We start from the raw sequence: 15,614 nt of genomic DNA on the forward strand, positions 1-15,614 counted from the left end.
GAAAGGGCGCGCTGCTCTTTGAGGAAAAGAAAGACTCAAAGGCAGAAGTTAGTGCTGCTCGCCCGTCTGCCGGGTCACCACCACCCTCCCCCCGCCCCTTCTGCCACCAGAGATGTTAAAGTTGGCCGGGAAGAAGTCGGGGGCAAGGCTCTGTTCGCAACGGCCTCTTGGCTGCAGCTATTTGGAAGAAAGTTTCCGCGCCCTTCCGAACGCCACGCTCCGCGACTGATTGTCAGCTGAGCGGCGGGCTCAGGCGGCAGCTCGCCATGAAGGCGGCGGGTGGAGGGTCGCGCAGCCAGCGGGCAGCCGAGCGACTGGCCGGAGACGGCCGGGAGGAACCGCCTGCCGGGAACGGGCGTGGGGAAGGGACTCCCGAGGAATCCCCCCGCTTGGGTCCCCGCCTCCCATCCAGGCCCGTCTGGTCCTCCCTCGGCCTTTCCCTCGTCATCTCCTTGGTCCCGCGTGGGCCCGCTGGCTGTGTCACGCTCCACCGACAGGAGCTGGGACCCGGGTGCCGGAGGCTGGGCCCGCGCATTCCCCCGCGCCGGCGCCTTGGCTTTGAAGTGCGCGCGGAGCGGACTCTGGCAGTTTCTTCTTTCCTTTCATTCCGGGTACTTTTGCATCCCTCAGTCACCGATAGGGCCCGTCTCGAAAGCCTCAAACCCTAAACGTCCCAGCTCGGCGGGCCCCTTCCTTCCAAGCTCCGCCCCGGCCGGCCCGCAGCCCAGCCCCACGACGATGACCCGGGCTGAGCGACCACGAGGAAGCCCAAGAACTCCTGGGCCCAAGTGAGACAGGAGCCACGACAACAATGAAGAGTGAGAAAGACACTCGGGCTCTCTCCAGCCCAGGCCGCAGAGGCGCGCACCGTGAAAAGAAAGGCCAATCAGCGTTTTAACGCACGCTTGGGTCTCCCTTTCTGACTACCATGCACTTTTAACTCCCTGCCACCGAGGGCTTTGGATCCCTTCGAGGCTTTCTGCACTTCACGTGGAATCCCCTGTTTCATTTGCCAGCAGCTCCGTCTGCTGAGAGGACGTACTTTGGGGACTGCCAAGAAGCAGCAGACACAACTCGGCTTTGCCAATACAGCATACGGTTTTGTTCTCTCCTCCCTCCCCACCCCCTTCCTCGACGCGCCGTCTGGGACGAGCGGGAGGAGGCGGAGCTGGAGGTGGGGAGAATGGTGGGGGTGGGGGAAGATCTGGCGCAGAACAAACAAGTTCTCCAGCGAGTTGTTTACATAGCAGGTGGACCTGACGTCAGCCAGGAGGCTCCACTGCAAATCCGAACAATATTCTGCTCCGCGTTTCCCCCTCCCTTAAAGAAGTTGGGGCACCGGGGGAGATAGGTGGATGGGGGCGACAGGCATTCTAACCGGCTGGTTCCAAACCACTTTTGGGAACAACAACAACAACCAACAATAACAACGCAAAGTGAAACAAAACAAACAAGTGGCCCAGCAGTACTTTAGAATCCTCCGAGGCGTCCCTTCCCCCACCCCGCCCCTCGGAGGAGAGGCGGCTCCGCGCGCAGTGTGTGTACAGTTTGCATTGCCAACAACACGCGCGCGCGGCCGGGTGCGCGCGCCCGCCAGCGCACACTCACACACATAGACACACATACAGACACACACACAGATCCGGGTGGGGGGAGAGGCAGCGCGAGACAGCGCGAGCCTCCGAGAAAGCGCGAGACACGCCGGCGCGTGCAGCTCCGCGGCGGCCGCTGCGCCCCGGCTCGAGCCCCGCGCCACCCGCAGCCCGCCCGCGAGCGCCCGTCCCGGTTATTTATGCGGCGGCCGCGTCTGCTGGCTGCGGCTTCCTCCGCCCCCCCGCCCCAGGGCGCGCCCCCCACTCGCGGCAGCAGCTGCCGGGACTCGCTCGTGGGTGTGTTGTTTGGGGGCTTCTGCCTCGGCGCCGCGGGTGCCACCTCCCGGGACGCTGCCCAGGCGTCCCAGGTCGCGGTAAGTTTCTTCGTCCTCACTCTGGCGCGCTGCACCTCCGCACCCCACCCCGTCCCAGCCACCTCCACGCCGGGCCGGGCTGCGACTTTACTCTGCTGCGCGCTCCTCCGGCGGCGGCGGCGGCGGCGGCGGCGGCAAAGTTTCGCCCCAGCCGCAGCGCTCGGTGCGGCGGGGCGGGTGTGACATGTGTCAAATTTCGGCTCAGCTTCGGGGTCGCCTTCCGGACCCAACATCACCACTTGTTGTTCTTTTTCATTTTGCATTGTGATGGGGGAAGGGAGAATCGACAGAGGGGAGATTGCCGTTGGCTCACGTATGATTTTTAGTTTTGAATATGCAAAATATTGCCTCGTCCAGAGAGACCGCGGCTGGAGGAGAATGTGTGTCGAAACACCAGATGTGTGTTTGTTTACTCTTTTATTTTTATTGTTTGTTGTCTCTTCCTTTTCCTCCCTTCCCCCCTTACCCCTGGGAGGAGAAACAACAGTAAAAACATCTGGCGGTTGGAAGCACAGACTTTATTGATCCAACTGCTGACCTTTATTTACTCAATTGGGCAAGTGCATGCAGCTCGTCCGTCTCTAAGTTGGGCGCTTCAGCGTTCATTTAAGAAGTACTTCCCTGGGAACTAGAGGCGGAGAGGGGACACTCCTGTTTCTCGAGTGAAGAAACTCCTGGCCCCTAGTGATGCTTCGGGATAATGGTGCATCTTGACTGCTGCCCCCGATCACGCTCTTTCCCCTGTCCACGGTTAGCAGGACCCGCTTCACGCGGGATCTCACCTGGTCTTACTTTTACTGTGCTTTAGAAAGGTCTCCTCACTCTGTGGGTGGGTTTAGGGTGAACTCGCACCTCCCGGTTCTTTAGGGAGGGAATGTGGGAGGGGCGCGGGCACCTTGCGGAGAAAGGGAGGGCTTCTCGGTTGTCTTTTACCTGTAAATCCGTGGAGGCCCCGGGCGAGCGGAGGGCAGTCGGGAGCGCGGGGTTGGCTGTGACCCCAGCAGAGCTCGGGTCCCGACGGCCCTTCGCGCTCGCCGCGGCTCACATGCGGCGGCTGCACGGCGGGACCCACTGGGTGGCCGCGCGCGCCGCCAGCGCGTCGCCCGCGTGTCTCCCGAGCGCCTCTCCCCGCCCCGCAGGCCAGGACGCGCCCAGACACCGCGACCTCTGCGCGAGCGTCGTCGTGGACCCTCGCTTGCTGAGGGCGTTTGGGCCTGTCTAGAGCAGGGAGGAAAAGTTGCCCTACTATCCTCAGCCTCTGAGATCTCGTAGGTAAGTCTCTCAGGGCACCGGGCGCGTGGGGTGACACCGATTAGGAGGAACGGGAGGGGAAAGACACGTGCGAGTCTGGGGCTTTTGAGAGCGCAACCGGTGCGAGTTTTGCATAGGGACGACTCCAGAGAGGCCAAACTGGACACTTGCTCAGGGGGCTCCTCAGACTCCGGAATCCCCAAGGATCTAGACCCATCTGTGTATTTGTTTATTCAGCTTTTTAACCAACAGATTTAAACCACTTAATGGACAGCTGCTATCTGTAATGCTTCAACCCCACCCCCACCCCCATTTTCTCTCACCACATGTTGAAATCCAGTCAGTTTCTTGATCTTGAGGATTATTCCTTGAGTACTATCTGCTCCCAGGTGGGCAGGCGTTCCCGACGTGGCCTGGGTGAGTGCTGAGAACGGCCCCGGAGGGAGAAAGGGTGTGAAAGACCTGTGGGAGTGTGTAAGATGTGTACATATATAGTCATCATGGATTCAGAAGTGCTTAAAGAGCTACCTCCCCAACGTGCCCAGAGTCTACTTGGAAGAATAATTAAGTAGGAGCAGGTAAGCCGAGGGGAGAAAGTGACGCCCTGGTGTCAAGTAGCTGAAGTGGACGTTTTCCAACTGGAAGTGTTTGGAGAGATTAACTTTTAGAAAACAAAAGTTTGCCTGGAAGGCACATCTTTGCACGCTCTTCTAACTCAAATAATTTGGCTAGGCAGCGGTGGAGACAGGAGGGGTGTGTTTAATAGCAAGTCCATGTTAGAGGTCAACACTGAAGCAAGGATGAGCTTTCAGATATTTTCCTCTTCAATCTTGCATTGTGGCGTACCTCGGGAAATGTTTTAAGTTGTCAAGGGGCCTGTTTATCTTTTCTGTCACTATGAGTTATGGATAAGTATATTCTCAGTGTAGTGGAATTTTAAAATGTAGTGTTTGTTTAGTAGTGTTAAACAATTAATTTACAATTTTGATTTATTTGTGTATGCCATTAATAAAGCAGGTAATAAAGTTATACACACGATGATCATTAGGGTCATAAAATTTCATTTTGGTTTTGAAGCTTTTTAAAAGTCGTTTTTTCTTTCCTTCTTTCCTTCCTCCCTCCCTCCCTCCATTCATCCATCCCTTCCTTCCTTCCTTCCTTCAATTTTTATTGCTTAACTATACCCATGTTCAATGGTTGTTCAATTCAGTACTTGCTTAAGAACCCCACTATTTCATTGTTACCCAAAACTAAGTGAAATAAATGTTTAATTGTGATTAAGTTACTAACTTTTAAAGAGGAGACTGGAAACCTGATGATACATCCCTGTAGGTAAGGGAGAGAGGACGCTCAATTTTAAAAAGATCAGCATAAAGTTCACTATTGGAACACTTTTTACCATTCAATTTAAACAGTACAATACATGCTTTCTTTTTATACATAGATTATTAGTGTGTTACTATTGCACTACAATGGGTACTAGAATAATCAAAGGAAATTATATACAAATAACAATTATAAACTATTTTTAACTGCTTATCAAAATTTCTCAACTTATATTTTGGGATTCAGAGTGATGGAAATTTTAGACTTGAATATTGTTTTCATAGAATGCATACTCTGGGTGGAAGGAGACCCTTGATTGCATTAAGACATGAATAGATTTATTAATGGTTGTGTCTAAATAAACTGTCATCAAAGTTTTATTTCTTTGCACTGATGATAGTACAGTGGTTTTGCTTTTACAAATAAAATAAATCCTTGTAATATTATAAAAACCTAAATAGGGGGAAATTGTTGTATGTGGCACACCATAAAACTAGGAAAAAAGGTGAACTTTAAATTTACAGATAACCTGTAATGAGAAGTTCTATTCCTTTTGTACAAGCAAGAATTTAAAAACATAGACCAACTCTCTTTGCATAGCTATTGGGATTATACTTTATGAAAAGTATATTTAAATATGTGAAAATAACTTCATGGTTTGACTGAGACTCATAGGGCATATAACAGTGTAATGAACATAGCCAGACAAATTTACCAGACATTTTTATTTCAAGAGAAAATGTGAGGGATACGGAACTCAATTACATAAAGGGCATATTATTTGTGATATTTTTAAGGATTTATAGCTGGCTCTGCCTCATCACCCTTGTCTATTTCTGTGTTGATAGTCTCATGTTAGATCAGCTATTAGTTATAATACTGATAGAAAACTGAATGGTGGAAGTGGTCACATATTTTCTGCCTCTCTAAATTAAGTCAGAAAGAAGCCATTGACTTGTAAGAAGACAATGTCACTGAGAAGTTCTCTTGACACGATTGTTGCTAGACAAAACTGCAAATCACTGTTGAATTCAGAAATAATAACAATTTCATTACATGAATACTAATTCTTGACCCACTCAAACTATTTTTTTTCTTTAACTTTGTGATAGATGATAGTACTCTTACTGATAAATGAATGGATCCCAAATGTTCTAACCAGTGCCCAGATTCATTCTGCCCTTTGAATAAAATAAATCCTGTTTCTTAAATCAGGCCCTGTGAGAGCTTAAGATTTACATAGATTTTCAAAGTAACTTTAATTATGTACCCCCTGATTCATAGAGTTCTAAGAAACTTGATCAGAACCAACCCAGAACGACTATTGCATATTTTCTTAAGGGTCTGAAAAAGTAATCCAGGTGCTTGCAACTTTCCTTAAACATATTCCTGTGTTTATGATTCATAGAGAATCTAATGCCTAAATCAAATGTTATATGCCATAGTTTACTTTAGTTCTATTCTTTCTTTAGATGATGTAAATACCTTCTTAGATCCAACTTTGATATCTCTTCATATACTTGGCTTCGAGTCATATCACTTCCATAGTCTTTATCAAGTAAAATACTTTAGGTTCTTAGAGTTTTTTCTTTTTTTTTTCTTCATGAGGCTTAAGTCTTTTTCATTACGTTTTTATGGAGTTCTTCTAGAACTTTAGCTTCTTCATTTGTTTTTCAGAACCTGTAAGTGGACCCCATTAATATTTCTTTCAGCAGCCTAACTAAGCATAGTTTGGGGGGGATTGTCTAAAAATACTATTACTTTTTTTTTCCCTTAAGCTCAGCATTGCTTATGTGAAAATTCATTACTATTGAATTACATAAATTCTCACATAGTAGAATATTATTTCCTGTGGAATATTCTTTCCCTGTGGGTATTCTTACCTATTAAAATAAATGGGTACTTATTTCCATTTGCTGACTTACTTTTGCCTTGTCATTGCCTCTGATGTATTTTTGTATATAGTCTTTTGCTCTGCTCAGTGTATTTATCCATACCCCACCCCCAATTTTCCAGACAAAACAAACAAAAAAGAGAGTAATTTTGGTGAAATGTGAGGAACTGTTGTGACTAATTAAAAGGTTAACGTTAGAACATTGAGATGCTGGAGAGGTCCTTAAAGAAGATTTAGATGCATTATGTTCCAACACTATTAATATTAAGATGAAAAAGTAAACCTGTATGTATGTGGTGACTTATTTTCAGTATGTATTAAAACTCTTTTTCTCTATATAGATGCTTCAGTAATTTGCTGTTTTCTCGAATGTGGTATTACTAAGTATTATTCTAATTCTTAGGAGCATAATTTCAATTTTATAATTGGAGTGACTGGGAATTTGTGTTTACCTATACAGTTTGCCAAGCAGCCAAATTAAGGGTATCAGGGCTCAAAAAGGAGGTAGACTGTTATCACATCCATTTCATTTTCAAAGCTACATTATATTTTAATGTTTTACAGCTTTGGATCCTAATACTTTTTCATTTTGTAATTATGAACTTTGTTTACTCTTTCTTGTATTTCTTCACCTGTCCAACTTGCTTTCTATGAACAATTGAAATTCTGTGTTACTTCAATTTATATAATTTTATCTAAAATTTTATTTAAAACACATTTTCTCCATAAATTATTTATGCAGGCCAGGTTCAACCTTATAAATTCCTTGATATTTGAAATATGTGTTCTTGGACCTATACTCTCCCAATTTAATTCAATTTCCCATTCAGTTGTATCCTTCCCTCTTCCTACAATCTACCAGGGATCTCTAGGACATACCTTCTTCCCATTATATTGACAAATATGTCTTCATTCCTGTCTCTATGGCAAATTATTTTTATTAGCAAAAGCAAATAAAATTTAAATGTTGTAAAAGCACATTGCTGTGAAGCAAATGAATCCCCAGGGATTTAAAAGCTCTCAGCATTTTTAGTTTATTAATGTTCCTTAATTTCTCTTGATTTCTATCTTGGAAGGCTTAAAATATACTTTGTGGAAGACAATGTTGACTTAAAATTTATTTAAGTTTTTAGTGTTTCTTTTTAAAGATCTTTTAACATAAGCCTAAAAGATTTATACCATGAGAATGTTATACTTTTTTTAAGGAAGTTAAGGAAATTAACTTTGAATTCCTCAAATAAGGCATGCTACTAGAAATAGTGTAAAGTTTCTGTGGTATTCATTTCTTCTCAACTTTTATAATGACATATTCTGTGAGAGTTTTTTTGTATTATTTTAGTTTTGTATCATCTTGGTACATATACACAACTACAGCCATCATTTTGCAACTTTTTCTCAATTTAAAAAAATAACAAACTTTCTTAAAGTGTATTTTAGGGGGTAAGAAAAAAATCAGTGGTAGACATATTTCAGAGAAAGCATTTATAAAATTTCTCACTGGCAGATAGCGAGGAGAAACTTATAGTACACTAATCCAAATAGCTTAACATCTTAGCATATGTAGACTGTCATAAAATCATCTCATTTAAAAAAAAGATCCCCAACATCCTTAAGAACTATTCCTCACCATTACTTCACCCAAAGTTATGTTCCAGGATTTGGGTGATCTATATCTGTATGCCTCTAGCTAACTCTTTACTTTCTTTTTTGTCTTCGATTTTTTTTCCCCTTTCTCGGTCTGCCTTTAGTTTAGCTAAGTGCCCCCTCAAAAAAAAAAAAAATCTTGTTTTATACATCTAGTTGGTACCAGCGCCGCTACCCATCTGATCAGATAGACACCATCATCTCCTCCCAGAATTGTTAAATAGCAGTAGCTATTTATCTCCCTCTTCTCTCTCTAGGCACCACGGTTTGTTCCCCACACAGCACAGCGATCTTTTAAAAATATGTGATTATGTCACTCTTCTCTATAAACCTTCCAGCAGCTTCTTATGTCCCTGAGAATAAAAGACAAAGACCTTATATAAGTCCATGTTATTTGACCCCTGCTACCTATCTGACATTCTTTCCTAGCATTTTCCTCTTGTTCGGTCAACTCTCGCCACACTGGCTTCCTTGGTATTTATCAAAACAGGAGAAGCTGATTCCCAGAATTTTTCTCTGTGTTCTCCGTCTGAAATGCTCTACAATCGGATATCTTCACAAATTTCATGCCTCTGCTCAAACATATCCTTATTGGAGAAGACTGTCCTGTATCAGATAACAAATCCTCATAGATCGTGCTTTGCCACCTTTCCGTGCATTACTTTTCCCCACAGCACCATCGTCAGCTGACATTTTAGAAAGTTGTTTATTTATCATATGTCCTCCCAATGAGAATATACTTTCCATGGAGCCAGGGATTTTGTTCTCTTCAGTGTTCTAACCCAATGCTTAGAACAGTGCCTTGCATCAGGTAACAGCTCTAAAACTAAATGAAAGAATGAATGAGTTGTTGGAGGTCCAAGAAATTACTTCTGTCTATATCATTGCCTCACTTTCTGTGTGACTGAAATTACTTTTCACCTTACTTTTTCATCTTGGACTTATTTTATACCATATCACATTTGGGAAAACTGTTCACTACTGTATTGACCAAGATGTGGCTCTGCTCTCTGGTGGACCTACTTCAAGTTCAGTGTTTTGTATCCTTTTTATTCCGATCTGAGAAACAATATTACACTTAACTTTTTTTTTTTTTTAAAGATTTTTATTTATTTATTTGAGAGAGAGAGAGAACATGAGGAGGGGGTGGGCAGAGGGAGAGGGAGAAGCAGGCTCCCCACTGAGCAGGGAGCCCGATGCGGGGCTCGATCCCAGGACCCTGGGATCATGACCTGAGCCGAAGGCAGACACTTAACGACTGAGCCACCCAGGCGCCCCTACACTTAACTTTTGAAAGGTGTGAATGGATGCTTATGTTTCTGGACAAGAACAAATGCTCAGTAGTTGAGTGCTACAATATAATAATGCTTACTACAGTCAAAATGACATTTAATCATATTATTTCATAATTATATCTTAATATGAGTAGCATAGATAGGGTCCATAGATATTTCTAAAGGCTACATTATGGATACAACATTGGCATACGAAGTATTTCTGTGGGAAAGATGGGAGGAAAGGGGTTAAGCCAAGTCTCTTCTGAAAACCTTTAGATTTAGATGGCTTTCCTTCTTTGTGTTGGCACACACACCATAAATTTACAACTTCTCTTTTGTCTCATTCTTCCAGTATCTATCCTTAAATAGAGCAGATGGAGGACTTATGATTTGATGGAAGGTCCATGTCTCCAAATTTAAAATCTCACTCTTGAACTTGCTTAAATTGCTTTTGGATACCCATAACTGAGGTATGGGTAAGGGATACAACTTTCCATAAAACATCATACAAATACATATATTATTTTCTTTTTAAGTTTTTATTTAATTTACATTTTGTTAACCTACAGTGTAATATTAGTTTCAGGTGTACAATCTAGTGAATCAACACTTCCATATATCACCTGGTGCTCATGACAAGTGCACTCTTTAATCCCCATTGATTATTTTCTTATAAACCTAATGCTCTATAGATCTCCCTCTCACATATTATGTCCGTATTTGAAATATGCACTAACTTGCTCAGCAATTTTATTTTAAATATCTTGAAAATAGGGAAAGGAGTCTCTAATCTTTTCTACTGATAATGAAGGAGGAGGGCTCTCTTTGCCTCCCTTCTTCTCATTTTTCTTTTTCCCTTCTCCCTCCTCCAGACTGAATTATGAAATCTCTCAAAATCATTCTGATACTTTATTATACCATCAGTGAATGTGTAGCCCTTGGAAAACTGTGAAACAAGGCAAAGTGGGCTTTTATTACATAATTACCCCACTTTTTCCTTTTTAAAAAATTACTAACTTACATCTTTTGCTACTCTTCTCTGGCTCCTTAGACACCCAGTGCCCTCATGTTGCATCTGGCTATTCCAGTGTATTCTCCCTCCCTTTCTGAGTTGGAAATTTTGTATTAAAGCACTTCTTTAGTAATAATAATGCATATTAGAATGTGAATGAAGATGGATTCTTCTGGAAAGTATAATTATTATCGCAGCTAGTAAAATAGTCAGTTGGTTTACTATGCAGTGTTCTGTGTTAAGTGCTAGGAGACTTGCATTCTGGTACTTGGTCTGTCTGTAACTATTGTGTGATGTTGGGTAGGTTATTTCCTCCAAAATTAAAAAGAGCCTGGATTAGTTTTTAGATTATTTTCAATTAAACTCTTTTTTTGAAATACATAGAACCAAATTTGAAGCTGTGAACATGTTCTCCCTTTACAGCCATAAACACACATAAATGAAGGAATGGAAGAAAAAGATAAAAACAATTAAAACTAACAACAGTTACCACAAATAACTTTGCTTATGCAGCTCAGGGGGACTCAGTTAAAATTCAAAAGTATTATTCTTCTATTATCTTAGCCCGCTGGATATTTTCACACCACTCCTCCCCTTCTCTGTCAGGAATGGAGCCTCCCCTCGTTTAACCAGAACACTGAAACAAGCAGAGAAGGTAGAGTGGACATGGGGTTGATCATGTTTGGGTTAAGAAGAATAAATAACCACCTGGCATTCTGTCCCCTGAAGTGTGTGTCATTAACTTTCCAAAATATTAATTTCTTCACAATTTTGCTTTGGTCCTGTGCTCATTCATATATTTAGCTCGAGGCGTCACCAATCCAGAAATAAAGTGTGGAGTTGGATAAGCTGTTTGATAAACTTTGTCTTTTAAAATTAGAGCTCCCCTTTTTGATGGACTTCACACACACAGACATACATTTTTAGAACCCACATAAAATGTCGGGCTGCCACATGGTCCAGCCTATGCATTGTGCTGCTTTAAAGGAAACACAACTCCCAGCTGCAGGAATACTACATACCTTTGGTGCAGTTTGGCTTAAAGGGAGTGACACGGTTTTATACAGTGTGCCACATAGGAAGTTTTGCCCCAAATCTCTTGAGGCATCTTTCTTCTTCTCCTGGGTACTGCTAAAAAGTTTTTAGAGCCTCATCTAGATCAGTCCTTCACTGCTCTGCTGCCCCATCCACCCGTTGTGCAACACATACAGTCGTACCAAGTGTATACACCCCATGAAGTGTGCCCTCCCGTCATGCAAAGTGTGGTCTCTTTCTTTATTCCGGCTGCTTTTCTTGTGGCAATCAAGGTTTGTCTTGGTGCAGACAAACAAGGAGAACAGCAACAAAGATTCCTTCTCAGAAGGTAAGGGATTATAAGTCCTGAGAGTTTCTAGCAGTGATGTAAGCTTGCAAACATGCACATTTCAATGTGTTTTACCTTGTCCTATGTTATAGAGAATGTATATTCCTGTAACTAAAAATAGAATTCACTGGACAGCCTGACTTTGTGTTGTCCCAAATAAAATAATTTTAAATCTATAATTTTGATCAATTTGTAATATTTACTTCTGGAAAAGCATGCTTTTAAGTTATCTTATCCTTCTAATTCTTTGCTCTTTTGTAATTTTCATAAATGTCCAACTATCCCTTACCCTTCATGTCTGTCACTCATACTATTCCACAAACAGGAGAAAGGCAACGTGATCTGTTACGTCTAATTGGTACTTGATTTTACAGATTTGTTCTATATCCTTTTAATTGTATCCTGAAAATATATCATTTCCACTGGGCTGTAACAATGCCAGATTCTAAAATATGACTAAGTACATGCTTAGTCATATTGCTATATTAAAGGAACATTGTTGGGCGCCTGGGTGGCTCAGTTGGTTGAGCGACTGCCTTCGGCTCAGGTCATGATCCTGGAGTCCCGGGATCGAGTCCCACATCGGGCTCCCTGCTCAGCAGGGAGTCTGCTTCTCCCTCTGACCCTCCTCGCTCTCATGCTCTCTGTCTCTCATTCTCTCTCTCGCAAATAAATAAAAATCTTAAAAAAAATAAAATAAAAAAAAAATAAAGGAACATTGTTATAAGTTTTGTTTTCATCTTGAGAGACAACTTGTTTTTCTGACTATATAAGATCAAGTTTTAAGTGCAAATGTACAATGAAAGAGAATATATGGTAACAAGCTATGAATACATAACTAAGAAAAATATTTAATGTTTATTTTCTTATTCCTAGATTGTTTCTTATGAGAGGATATTTAAGAAAAGGAATGTGAATGAATAATTTTATTTTTACATGTTAACTATTCATGAGACAGTAAAAATACATTTAGTTATTTTTAAAAAATATAACTGGCTATACATTTGACATTTCATTTTAAAATAATATGTTGGGGGCACCTGCATAGCTCAGTCGGTTGAGCGTCTAACTCTTGATTTTGGCTCAGGTCATGATCTCAGGGTCCTGAGATTGAGCCCAGCAACAGGCTTCGTGCTCTGTGGGAAGTCTGCTTGGGATTCTCTCCCTCTCCCTCTGCTCCCCCCAGTGTTCATGTGCTCTCTCTATCTCTCAAATAAATCTTTAAAAAATAATAATATATTGGCTATTATATTGTAGAAATGATTCTGGTAATTTTCTTTTATTTGTCTATTTGATGACACAAACCATATTTTAATTGCTCATCATTATAAAGTTGTTTTAAGCTCTTTAATTTCATTCCTTTTTTTATTAAAGATAATTTATATATGGTAAAATTCACCCTTTTAGTGTAAAGTTCTGTAAATTTTGACAAACATATATACTTGTGTAATCACCACCATAGTTAAGATATAGAACAGTCTCATCATGCTACAAAATTTTTCCGTGTGGTTTTTAGTCAACCCTTCCTTTTATCCTCCAGGCCCTGATAACTGCTGATCTATTTTCTGTCCCTATAGTTTTGTCCTTTCAGGTCTTTTTTTGGGCAAGTTTTTACACTGTATAAATTTATGGGGCCTAGTGTGTTACTTTGATACATTTGTATATTATAACATGATTGGCGTTGTAGTGATATTTATCATATTACATAATTGTAGTACCATATTGTTATCTATATTCATTATACACTAGATCTCTATGGCTTATTTACAAGCAAGTTACAAGTTGGCACCCTTAAATAAAGTCGGTCTTAATCTCTAACCCCTGTCCCCTGGTAACCACCACTTTACTTGCTGTTTTTTATAAGTGTGACTGTTTTAGATTCCACATAGTAATATCAGACAGTAATTGGCTTTGTCTGACTTATCTCACGTAGCATAATGTGCTCAAGGTCCATCCATGCTGTCACAAATGGCAGGATATGGGGCACCTGGGTGGCTCAGTCGGTTAGGTGTCTGCCTTCGGCTCAGGTCATGATCCCAGGGTGCTGGGATCGAGCCCCGCATCGGGCTCCCTGCTCAGCGGGGAGCCTGCTTCTCCCTCTCCCTCTGCCGGCTGCTCCCCCTGCTTGTGCTTGTTCTCTCTCTCTGTCAAATAAATAAATAAAATCTTAAAAAAAAAAAAAAATGGCAGGATATCCTCCCTTCTTATGGCTGAATAATATTCCATTGTATACATATACCACATTCAAGTCTGTCCTATAAATGGAATCATACAACATGTAGCCTTTGGAGTCAGGCTTCTTTCACTTAGCATAATGCATTTGAGATTCATTTGTGTTGTTGTGCTGTATTTTTTTTTCCTCCACAATAATGTATTTGCTTGTTCCCATCGTAGTTTTCTTAGGAGTTTAGAATTCTCTCATTTTCCATTCAAATATATTTTTATATAGCCTCAAACTTTATTTTGCCTTATGAATTGGCATGGCTTATAAACAAGAGACTTTACTGGTTCATCATTTCTAAAAATCAGTTTTGGGGTCTTTACCATAGTTCTCGTCCCTCGCTCCTGCTCCCGCCCCTGGTCTCTCTTGCTTTCATACTTGCTTTCCTTGTTCCCACAGATGTTTGCTGTTCATGTCTTTTCACTCCTTGTCATCTGTTTGTTTGGAGTATATAAGACCCATCTGGTAGCCAGTTCTTAAAGAAGAAAGAAGCTCATCATCAGTTGTTTAATAATGCTTTTCATTTATTCATTCACTTATTTGTTTATACCTCAATCACTGGTCATCCACCAATTTCTGTAAGTGGCAAAAGAAGTAAGAAGAATCAAAGAACCCTAGAAGTGAAAAGAGGCTTTGAGATCATGAAATTAATTTTCCATCCTCCCTTCCAAGCCAGAGGAGAGATGGGGCTAGGGTTTCTAAACCAGGAGCCTTTGTCAAATTGCCTGTGGGCTATAGTGTATGGAAAGGGAATAATCAAAGAGGTAAATCGAAGGGTCAGGTGGGCTGCTAAGAGCAAATTGTCAGTCCGAAGGGGCTAGCTGGGCTGAAATGGAACAGAAACCAAGGAGTGAAAGATAGCAGTGAAAACAGACAAGAAGCCTGGAGAAACTTCTGGTGGGTTGGCTTTTTTAACAGACAAGAATTGAGCAGTCAAAAGACATCTGGATGTGAAGGAGGTGATCCCCATGGCCATAATTCTGGCTAGTGGCTTTCAAAAACTTCCATGAATGAAAAATTTTTATCTTAACATCCAACATTTGAAAAAATTTAATTCTTCGGAAGTTCTTCCTTACACTGAGTTAGAATCAGCCATTATTTCTAGCTCTACCCTTTGAATTTACATGGAGTATTTCACATCAATAGCTTTGTCGATGTCTGAAAACTTTCATTTCCAATAAATCTTATCTTTCTCAAGCTAAAGAAGTCTGGTTTTCCCCATTATACTTTATATACTATATGGACTTATTTCATTCTTCACAGTTTTGATAACTCTCCTCTGGGTATGCTTCTGTTTGCCAGAGTTTCCCTTTAAAATGTACCCAGAGCTAAATACCACACCAGGAGTGCAGCCTGATGACACAGAACACGTTGAAAATTTATCTCCATTTTTTTTCTCTCTGACCTAATAGCAATTCATTTTTTAGTCATGTTACGTTGTTACTAGAATTGTAATTCACTTTATATAAGTTGCCATGAATAAACAATTTCAATAGTTTATTTTAAAAATAGGATTTGTGGGACGCCTGGGTGGCTGAGTCGGTTAAGCATCTGCCTTCGGCTCAGGTCATGATCCCAGGGTCCTGGGATCCAGTCCCGCATCGGGCTCCCTGCTCAGCGGGAGCCTCCTTCTCCCTCTGCCTGCCGCTGCCCTGCTTGT

General features: G+C 41.9%; 1 protein-coding gene across 7 annotated transcripts in view; it reads left to right on the forward strand.

The window, feature by feature from the left end:
- Window positions 1-1,597: 1,597 nt before the first annotated feature.
- FOXP2 (forkhead box P2) overlaps window positions 1,598-15,614 on the forward strand; it is a 548,352-nt gene continuing 534,335 nt past the window's right edge. For 6 of the 7 annotated variants that reach the window (XM_036068397.2, XM_036068383.2, XM_036068390.2 and 3 more), the window contains exon 1: window positions 1,598-1,966. The gene's annotated coding sequence lies outside the window, so the exon portion shown is untranslated. Of the gene's footprint in view, window positions 1,967-3,034; window positions 3,239-15,614 lie in introns of those variants that run through there. The other variant, XM_036068384.2, reaches the window with a different exon arrangement.

Source organism: Halichoerus grypus, chromosome 12, assembly GCF_964656455.1.
Source record: "Halichoerus grypus chromosome 12, mHalGry1.hap1.1, whole genome shotgun sequence".
Lineage (NCBI taxonomy): Eukaryota > Metazoa > Chordata > Mammalia > Carnivora > Phocidae > Halichoerus > Halichoerus grypus.